We start from the raw sequence: 10,947 nt of genomic DNA, 5'->3' as shown, positions 1-10,947 counted from the left end.
ATCAGGACGGGCATGTCTAATCCTAGACATCAATATAGAATGCTAAATACATTCCACCCCCCTCTAACCAACTACACATCACATGACTTCAGGATGGGAAAATCCATTCAAGGATATAACTTAGAAGAGATAACTGTATCCTTCCGCCTGTCACAACCAGACAGCTGAGAAGCTCTGACAGAGGCCTTTCAGAACCTCCTCTTTGAGTTTCTGTGTTGTGGTATTCAGCTCCTCCTCTCCTTAGCCTCTCTCAGCTGTCATGTGTTGGACTAATTGCTTCCCTTTAAATTCTTCCCCAGAAGGCTTTTCTGGGCGGCTTATATTTCTTCCTGGAGTATGTGTGCATGCCCATCTGGTTCTCCTCTCCTCTACAAAGTTAAGTGTTATACTGTTATCTGTTATTTTCTGTTTGCTGGATCCCAGGTGACCCTGACTCCCTCCGTGTCTGGTGTAGGGAGCCGGTGGTCGTGTCCCCTCACTATTGTAGGGTGCTCAGGGGTTGTATAGTCAAGGTACGTGGATATGCATACCTCCACCATTCGGATCTATGCATAGGCTAAGCAGCCAGGGAAAGTGCCAGGTCTTCTACAGGGGTCTCCCTTTTGTTCCTTAGCTGTTGGATCCAGCGAGTCATTTATACATATTGTTTTGCCTTGTTACCTGTACACATTCCGAGACATTATAAGCCGCCAAAACCGTTTTAAGCATGGATCCGGTTTCACTTTTGGCTGAACGCTTCCAGGGTCTTTCATTGGAGGTAGCTGACCTCCGTAAGACTTTTTCTCAGCTTCAAGTGACCGGTTCAGCTTGCGTTCATGGAGCTTGTTCTGAGCCTAAGATCTCGCTCCCGGATACGTTCTCCGGGGGTAGTGAGAATTTTGTGCGTTTTAGAGAGGCTTGCAAACTCCATTTTCGCCTTCTTCCCCTTTCCTCTGGAGATGAGGAACGGAGGGTGGGGATCATTATATCGCTGCTCAGAGGTAACGCTCAGTCCTGGGCCTTTTCGCTGCCGGAGGGGGCACGGCCTCTCCGTTCAGTGGATGAATTCTTTTTAGCCCTGGGTCAGATATATGATGATCCGGATCGTATTGCTCTGGCGGAGTCTAGACTACGTCTCTTATGCCAGGGTAAACAATCCGCAGAAATATACTGCTCAGAATTTCGGAGATGGGCAGCTGATACTAGTTGGAATGATGCTGCACTCCGAAGTCAATTTTGCCATGGTCTTTCAGAGGGATTGAAAGATGCATTTGCCTTTCATGAAAGGCCTATTTCTTTGGACTCTGCTATGTCTCAGGCCGTTCGTATTGACAGGCGTCTTAGAGAGAGAGGAGAGATCTCTCCTTCATGTCATACTCGGTCCCAGGACTGTGCAGCGGTCCCATTCTGTGCGCAGGGGTCTCAGTCGCTGTCAGCCCCTTCTGAGCAGGAGCCCATGCAGCTGGGGTTGATTGCTTCTGACAATAGAAGATTCAGCTCGCATGGGACGGTTTGTTTTTATTGTGGAGGTATTAATCATTTGGCAAATATTTGTCCCTCTAGGAGATTCAGGCAGTTCTCTGGGTATAATAAAGAAACAAAGAGGAAAAAATCTTTGAAAAATGTTCCGTCTGTTACTATTGGCAGGGTTGAGGTGGAAATTGAAGGTTTTCCGTTTGCTTGTAGTTCCCGTTTTGTCCTGCCGGCTAGGGTGGCGCTAGAGAGCAAGAACATTTTTTGTGAGATTTTTGTGGATAGTGGAGCAGCGGTCAATCTCATTGATAATCAATTTGCGATAACTCATGGTTTCCAGGTGTGCGCTTTGAGAAAGGATATTCCGGTTTTTGCTATCGATTCCGCTCCACTTTCTCAGAAATCATTAAAGGGCATAGTTCACAATATCCGTTTGATTGTGAGTGATGCTCATGTTGAGGATGTGTCATGTTTCGTCCTTAGCGGTTTGCCCACCCCTCTGGTGTTGGGGCTGCCCTGGCTCACTAAGCATAACCCCACCATTGATTGGCAAGCGAAGCAAATAAATGGTTGGAGTGACTTTTGCAGAGAGAATTGCCTCATGACATCTGTTTCTGAGGTTGCTACTAAGACTATACCATCTTTTCTCTCTGAATTTTCGGATGTCTTCTCTGAGAGTGGAGTTCAGGATTTGCCCCCGCACAGGGAGTACGATTGCCCTATTAATCTCATCCCAGATGCCAAGCTGCCTAAATCTCGTTTATACAATCTTTCCCAACCTGAGAGGATCGCTATGCGTGCTTATATCTCTGAGAGTCTGAGAAAGGGACACATACGACCCTCGAAGTCACCTGTTGCCGCTGGTTTTTTCTTTGTTAAGAAAAAAGATGGTTCTTTAAGACCTTGTCTGGATTTCAGGGAGCTGAACAATATCACAATTCGTGACCCTTATCCGCTTCCTCTGATCCCGGACCTATTTAACCAGGTTGTTGGGGCTAAAGTCTTTTCCAAATTAGATTTAAGAGGGGCATACAACCTGGTCAGGGTCAGAGAAGGGGACGAATGGAAGACGGCCTTCAATACCCCTGAGGGCCATTTTGAAAACTTGGTTATGCCTTTTGGTTTGATGAATGCCCCAGCCGTTTTTCAGCATTTCGTGAACAGCATTTTTTATCATTTGATGGGAAAATTTGTATTGGTGTATTTGGATGACATTTTGATTTTTTCTCCCGATTTCAAAACTCATAAGGAACATTTACGTCAGGTCTTGCTCATTCTGCGGGAGAATAAATTATATGCGAAACTGGAAAAATGTGTGTTTGCGGTTCCAGAAATTCAATTTCTGGGGTTTCTTCTCTCCGCTTCTGGTTTTCGCATGGACCCCGAGAAGGTCCGCGCTGTGCTTGAGTGGGAGCTTCCTGAGAATCAAAAGGCGCTGATGCGTTTTTTGGGCTTTGCCAATTATTACAGGAAGTTCATTTTGAATTATTCTTCTATTGTTAAACCACTCACTGATATGACCAGAAAGGGGGTAGATTTTTCTTCTTGGTCAGTAGAGGCGCGTAAGGCTTTTTCTGATATCAAGGAGAGTTTTGCTTCCGCTCCCATCTTGGTGCAACCTGATGTTTCGTTACCCTTCATAGTTGAGGTTGATGCTTCTGAGGTGGGTGTGGGGGCGGTCTTGTCTCAGGGTTCCTCTCCTGCCAATTGGCGACCGTGTGCCTTTTTCTCAAGAAAACTCTCCTCCGCAGAGAGAAATTACGATGTGGGAGATAGGGAATTGTTGGCCATCAAGTTGGCTTTTGAGGAATGGCGCCATTGGCTAGAGGGAGCCAGACACCCTATTACCGTATTTACTGACCATAAAAATCTGGCCTACTTGGAGTCAGCCAAGCGTCTGAACCCGAGACAGGCCAGATGGTCGTTGTTCTTTTCTAGGTTTAATTTTGTTGTCACGTTCCGCCCTGGAGTTAAGAATGTGAAGGCAGATGCCCTGTCACGTTGTTTTCCGGGAGGCGGGAATTTTGAAGACCCGGGTCCCATTTTGGCTGAAGGTGTGGTGGTCTCTGCTCTTTTTCCTGAATTGGAGGCAGAGGTGCAGGCAGCCCAGTCAGAGGCTCCTGATCTTTGTCCTCCTGGGAGGTTGTTTGTGCCTCTCGCTTTAAGACACAAGATTTTTAAAGAACACCACGATACGGTCCTTGCTGGGCACCCAGGGGTAAGAGCCACACTGGATCTCATCGCTCGGAGATTCTGGTGGCCTGCGCTTCGTAAGTCGGTTGAGGGTTTTGTGGCAGCCTGCGAGACTTGCGCTCGTGCCAAAGTCCCTCATTCACGGCCATCAGGTCCTCTCCTTCCCTTACCCATTCCTTCCCGTCCTTGGACACATCTGTCCATGGACTTTATAACGGACCTTCCTCGTTCCTCGGGGAAGACTGTGATTCTGGTGGTGGTGGACCGTTTTAGCAAAATGGTGCATTTCATCCCTTTTCCTGGTTTGCCCAATGCTAAGACGCTGGCGCAGGCATTTGTTGATCACATTGTCAAATTGCACGGTATTCCTTCAGACATAGTCTCTGATAGGGGCACGCAGTTTGTTTCCAGATTCTGGAAGGCTTTCTGTTCTCGCTTGGGGGTTCGGTTGTCATTCTCTTCTGCTTTCCACCCGCAGTCGAATGGTCAGACAGAGCGCGTCAATCAGAATCTGGAGACATATCTGCGTTGTTTTGTGGCGGAGAATCAAGAGGATTGGTGTTCTTTTTTGTCCCTTGCTGAGTTTGCTTTAAATAACTGTCGTCAGGAGTCCTCTGATAAGTCACCATTTTTTGGTGCATATGGGTTTCATCCACAGTTTGGGACTTTCTCGGGAGAGGGGTCTTCTGGTTTACCTGATGAGGACAGATTCTCCTCGTCTTTGTCATCTATTTGGCAAAAGATTCAAGATAATCTAAAGAGCATGAGTGAGAGATATAAGCGTGTGGCTGATAAGAGACGTGTGCTTGGTCCGGACCTGAATGTTGGTGATCTGGTGTGGTTGTCTACCAAGAATATCAAATTGAAGGTTCCCTCCTGGAAGTTGGGTCCTAGGTTTATTGGGCCTTACAAAATCCTGTCTGTCATCAATCCTGTTGCATACCGTCTTGATCTTCCTCAGACTTGGAAGATCCATAATGTTTTTCATAAGTCCTTATTGAAACCTTATGTTCAACCCATTGTACCCTCGCCTTTGCCTCCTCCTCCGATTATGGTTGATGGGAATCTTGAATTTCAGGTCTCTGGGATTGTGGATTCTCGTCTTGTCCGCGGTTCTCTTCAGTACCTTGTTCACTGGGAAGGGTATGGTCCTGAGGAGAGGATGTGGGTCCCAGTGACGGACATTAAAGCCTCTCGTCTCATCAGGGCTTTCCATAGGTCCCATCCTGAGAAGGTGGGTTCTGAGTGTCCGGAGTCCACTCGTAGAGGGAGGGGTACTGTCACAACCAGACAGCTGAGAAGCTCTGACAGAGGCCTTTCAGAACCTCCTCCTTGAGTTTCTGTGTTGTGGTATTCAGCTCCTCCTCTCCTTAGCCTCTCTCAGCTGTCATGTGTTGGACTAATTGCTTCCCTTTAAATTCTTCCCCAGAAGGCTTTTCTGGGCGGCTTATATTTCTTCCTGGAGTATGTGTGCATGCCCATCTGGTTCTCCTCTCCTCTACAAAGTTAAGTGTTATACTGTTATCTGTTATTTTCTGTTTGCTGGATCCCAGGTGACCCTGACTCCCTCCGTGTCTGGTGTAGGGAGCCGGTGGTCGTGTCCCCTCACTATTGTAGGGTGCTCAGGGGTTGTATAGTCAAGGTACGTGGATATGCATACCTCCACCATTCGGATCTATGCATAGGCTAAGCAGCCAGGGAAAGTGCCAGGTCTTCTACAGGGGTCTCCCTTTTGTTCCTTAGCTGTTGGATCCAGCGAGTCATTTATACATATTGGCCCAGATTCAGGTAGATTTGCCCATTACTTACACCTGAGCCGCTCAGCTGAATTTCTCTGCGCTGGAGCAATTTTGCCAAATTGCCACCTGATTCAGGAATCGTTTGTTCATTTAATTTGCTCCTGTTTAAGGCAAAGCTGAGGGCGCAAGGCCGTGCAAGTCAAAGTGGGTGTGCCCCTATGTAAATGAGGAATTTTCGGCTCAGCAGAGGTTTGCTAGCATAATTTCAGGGCAAATCCTGCTCAGCTGCTTGCACTGAGCAAATAAATAGGAGCAGACTTGCGCAGGTTCTTTGCTGAATTTCATCCTGCTTTTTCCTACCCCCCCTGAGCAAGGAAATTCAGCCCTTTTGCAAGACATGGCACCTCCCAAATGGACCAAAATAAGGAAGGCCAACTTTGTGGCTGCAGAGATGGACATCCTGATTGCTGCACTCCAGCAGCATAAGGAAGTCCTACAGTCATGTGAAAAAATTAGGACACCCTTTGAAAGCATGTGGTTTTTTGTAACATTTTTAATAAAAGGTTATTTCATCTCCGTTTCAACAATACAGAGAGATTAAAGTAATCCGACCAAACAAAGAAAACTGAAGAAAAGTCTTATCAAGATCTTCTGTAAATGTCATTCTACAAAAATGCCTATTCTAACTGAGGAAAAAGATAGGACACCCTTGCCCCTAATAGCGAGTGTTACCTCCTTTGGCTGAAATAACTGCAGTGAGACGGTTCTTGTAGCCATCTACCAGTCTTCGACATCGGTCTGAGGAAATTTTACCCCACTCCTCAATGCAGAACTTTTTCAGCTGTGAGATGTTTGAGGGGTTTCTTGCACGTACAGCCCTTTTCAAGTCACCCCACAGCATCTCAATGGGATTCAAATCTGGACTTTGACTTGGCCATTCCAGGACTCTCCATTTCTTCTTTTTCAGCCAATCTTTGGTTGATTTACTAGTATGTTTTGGGTCATTGTCATGTTGCATGGTCCAGTTCCGCTTCAGCTTTAATTTTCTAACTGATGGTCTCACATGTTCTTCAAGCACCTTCTGATACACAGTAGAATTCATTGTGGATTCTATGATGGTGAGCTGACCAGGTCCTGCTGCAGCAAAGCAGCCCCAAACCATGACACTTCCACCTCCATGCTTCACAGTTGGTATGAGGTTCTTTTCTTGGAATGCTGTGTTTGGTTTACGCCAAACATGTCCTCTGCTGTTGTGTCCAAATAATTCAATTTTGGACTCATCTGTCCAAAGAACATTATTCCAGAAGTCCTGGTCTTTGTCAACTTTATCTCTGGCAAATGTCAGTCTGGCCTCGATGTTTCTCTTGGAAAGCAAAGGTTTCTTCCTTGCACACCTCCCATGCAAGTTAAACTTGTACAGTCTCTTTCTGATTGTAGAGGCATGTACTTCTACATCAACAGTAGCCAGAGCCTGCTGTAGTTCTCGAGATGACACTTTAGGGTTTTTGGAGACCTCTTTTAGCATCTTGCGGTCTGCTCTTGGGGTGAACTTGCTGGGGCGACCAGTCCTGGGCATGTTGGCAGTTGTTTTGAAAGGCCTCCACTTGTAGACTATCTTCCGGACAGTGGAATGGCTGATTTCAAAATCTTTTGAGATCTTTTTAAATCCCTTCCCAGACTCATAGGCTGCTACAATCTTTTTTCTGAAGTCCTCTGACAGCTCTTTTGCTCTCACCATGGTGCTCACTCTCACTTCAACAGTCAGGAGCACACCAAACTAAATGTCTGAGGTTTAAATAGGGCAAGCCTCATTCAACATGCAGAGTAACGATCTACTAATTATGTGCACCTGGTGTGATATACCTGTGTGAGATCTGAGCCAATTTAAGAGGGAATACATGTGAGGGTGTCCTATCTTTTTCCTCAGTTAGAATAGGCATTTTTGTAGAATGACATTTACAGAAGATCTTGAAAAGACTTTTCTTCAGTTTTCTTTGTTTAGTTGGATTACTTTAATCTCTCTGTATTGTTGAAACGGAGATGAAATAACCTTTTATTAAAAATGTTACAAAAAACCACATGCTTTCAAAGGGTGTCCTAATTTTTTCACATGACTGTATATGGTGCCCAGCGGGCAAACACCACCATTGCCCAAAGGAGGGCTATATATGAAGCCATTGCCCTGGACATCAATGCCCTGGGTAATGAAGTGCGTACCTGGGATGACATCCAGAAGAAATTAAATGATATGAGACATTTGGCCATCTTTTGCTAACTTGCCCCTGCTTTTAACAGGAGCAAGTTTGCCCAGGGAAAAAAGCTTGCACGCTTCCAGCGCAAGATGCGCATCACACGCGCATGTTTCTGAATCATCGGCAGTACCTAATTTGCATATTCGCTGAGGGAATTCCATGAAGGCGCAACTTACACCCCGCGCAAAATTGCACGAAAATTGCGCAGGAACAGCTAGGCTGCGTGCGCGGGAAAATGGCCGCATTTCAGGCTTAACTGGTTTACAGAATCAGCCGCAAATTTGCATAGGAGCAAATCAGTACTTGCGCGGCGCAAATCACACTTGTTCCCGCGCAAGTGCTTCTTGAATCTGGGCCATTGTTTTGCCTTGTTACCTGTACACATTCCGTGACACCGCCCCATCCTGGACTATTTTCACACATATGACTTTGGTAAGACTATTAAAACAAATAACAGGGATCTAGGATCTTGCTAGATCATATCTTAAATGGGAAGGACTTGAAACAAGTCTTTCCTGTGGGAATCCATCACTTAGCTTGGCGAAGAATGTTCTATCAATATATATATATATATCTAAGCAATTATTTAATGCTTTGCTAGATTATGAGTCTTAATTCTTCTGCAGGTAGAATGAAGCCTCACAATATCCTAAGACTACATCTCAATATGGAGGTGATCAATTAATTAATGTATTTATTCGCCAATCTAGATGGTATAATTTCACCCACACTATCAAATTAGTCTTAATAAAATGAAATATCATTTTCTGTGTCTCTTACCAAGTCCTAGTAGAAATCTCACTTCTGCTCCTAGGAAAGCTGGGTAGTCCATCATAGCGCATGTAACCATGGCTTTCAACTTGATAGACCCCTCTAAAGAGCTTAACTTCTCTTTCCTCTCTTTCTTGTGTGTGTTTTCTCCCCCCTGTGTATGGTTTATGATCACAAACTTATCAGTTAGACACACCTTCCTAGTTTAGAACTTTCCAATCATAGTCGGATGGGTGTGACCATTGATAAAAATGTGACATCATAACCTTACCCAGAATGCACTGTTGCTACTGTTGTAATGTCACCTATTGATACCTAGGTGGCACTGCTGTGTAAGCTATTTGCATCACAGTATAAAGGGTTAACTTATGTAAGTCTGAATAAAACGTATTCTATACATTTTGACCTTAAAAGCTTTAATTCAAAGCTATAGGGATTAATTCTGACACTTGTAGCAATTAGAGACAGACCTCTAGGCGTCTCTCTGAATGTTTCTCACACTGTTTGTTTATGTATCATAAAAAACTTCAATGGCTTTGTTTTCTCAGAGATATCAGTACCTCCTCTCATACCAAAGAGGTGAATAATTGTTACAAAACACACATCTTCACAGACACTCTTTTAGAGACAAAGATTCTCCTAATGAGAAATATATATAATATACTGGATACATTTTGTCTTTATAACATATACCAGTATAATATAATATATATCATATGTTCTACTGATTGTCTTATGCTAAGGACTAAGGCTCATTAAATGAATACATGGAATATTATATATTTTGTTTCATTAATAAATGCCTAATTGTATAGGTAATTATCACCAGCTGCATAGAGCTTATCTTTATCTCTTGTCATAAATTTAAAAGTAGACAAGGAGGCCTCTTCTCAGACTGGTACACTCATGAGAAGAATAACACTAAAGAGCAGAAACCTTTGTATGACCTTACCTTGGCCTACTCAAGACATACAAAATTGTAACTATAGTCGAGCATGGCTCTTAAAGGCAATGCACATTCATCTTGACTAAAATAATTGGATATCAATGTATTTACCTATGAAAAGGCACAACACTGTACCAGCTCTATGGAGGGATTCTCTCCATAAAATGCTAGCCTGCGTTTCACCTCTCTGTCGAACTCTGACTCTCTGGTTTCTGTAGCCATACTGTGTGCCCGGTCTCCCTCGGTCAGTTCAGCAATTAGTATGGCCTTCGTTTTATTGCTGGCTATCTGCCCTCTCGCTACCAGCAATTCCTTTAATGTTGGCCGTTTTAATCCAGCATAGTTCGTCTCCATTCACAGTTCCATTAAATGACCTGTTATCTGCACGAACCGCTGCTGCTTTCTTCTGCTGCAAGGCTTGTATCCCGCCACTTGCCACCAATTGTTGCGGAGCTTCAAGGCATACCCTCAATATCTTCACTTAAATCCCCTTGTAGCTGAAGAAACAGGTCAATATCCAAGAGACAATTTCCCCAGTAACTGGACGACACACAGTTTGGGAGTCAACTGACTTTACTAGGCATGCGCACCTGGTTTCAAGGATGGGGAATTTATGCCAACCTGTTTGTGAATTCATTGATTTTACATTACAGCCACTTGTGGAGCAACTACCATCCTTTGTGAAGGACACTACTGATCTATTACGTCGACTGAATGATTTGCATCTAGAACCAGACATGTTGATAGCATCCTGTAATGTAGAATCGCTTTATACAAGCATTCGTCATAAGGACGGCCTGGAAGCAGTTCGATTCTTCCTGATGATGGCGGACATAGATGATGAAATTGGTGACTTCATCCTGGAATTGCTGGAGTTTGTGCTTACCCACAATTTCTTTCTGTTTGGGGACGCCTTCTACCTGCAGCTCCAGGGGACAGCGATGGGGGCGGCCTGTGTCCCGTCCTTCGCTTGTCTTTTCCTGGGGCTGTGGGAGAGGGAGGTGTTCCTAGCAGAGTCATGTGACATTGTTGGTGGGGTCCAGATGTGGGCTCGCTACATTGATGACATTTTCGTCGTGTGGTAGGGCCCACAGACTGGATTCGCCAAACTAGTGGAAACCCTGAATAAGAATAATTGGACTATTAAATTGACTTATAGGATCAGTAAAACAGGTCTGGACTTTTTGGATGTTCAAATCTTGGTTGATGAAGCAGGGAAAATTTCTACGAATCTTTTCCGCAAGGAAACTTCCACAAATCTGGTTCTACATGCAAACTCATGTCACCCTTCGAACCTCATTAAGAATATACCATATTGTTAATTCTTAAGAGCCAAAAGGATTTGCTCGACAGAAGAAGCTTTTGAGACACAGTCTCAGGACCTTTGGAACAGATTCTCAGATCGTGGATATCCTAGAGCAAAGATCCGACAGGGATATAGCAAGGCTAAAATGGCGAAAAGAGATCAATTTTTAGTGTATCGCCAGAGATCGCCAGAGAAGAAAAAGTCAAAGTCTTGATGATAAGGTACGTTTCATCACATCATACAACCCCCAGTGGCGCCTGATGAAAGATGTCCTGACAAAATATTGGG

This window comes from Bufo gargarizans, chromosome 1, assembly GCF_014858855.1.
Source record: "Bufo gargarizans isolate SCDJY-AF-19 chromosome 1, ASM1485885v1, whole genome shotgun sequence".
Classification (NCBI taxonomy): domain Eukaryota; kingdom Metazoa; phylum Chordata; class Amphibia; order Anura; family Bufonidae; genus Bufo; species Bufo gargarizans.
This window is presented reverse-complemented; position numbering follows the sequence as displayed.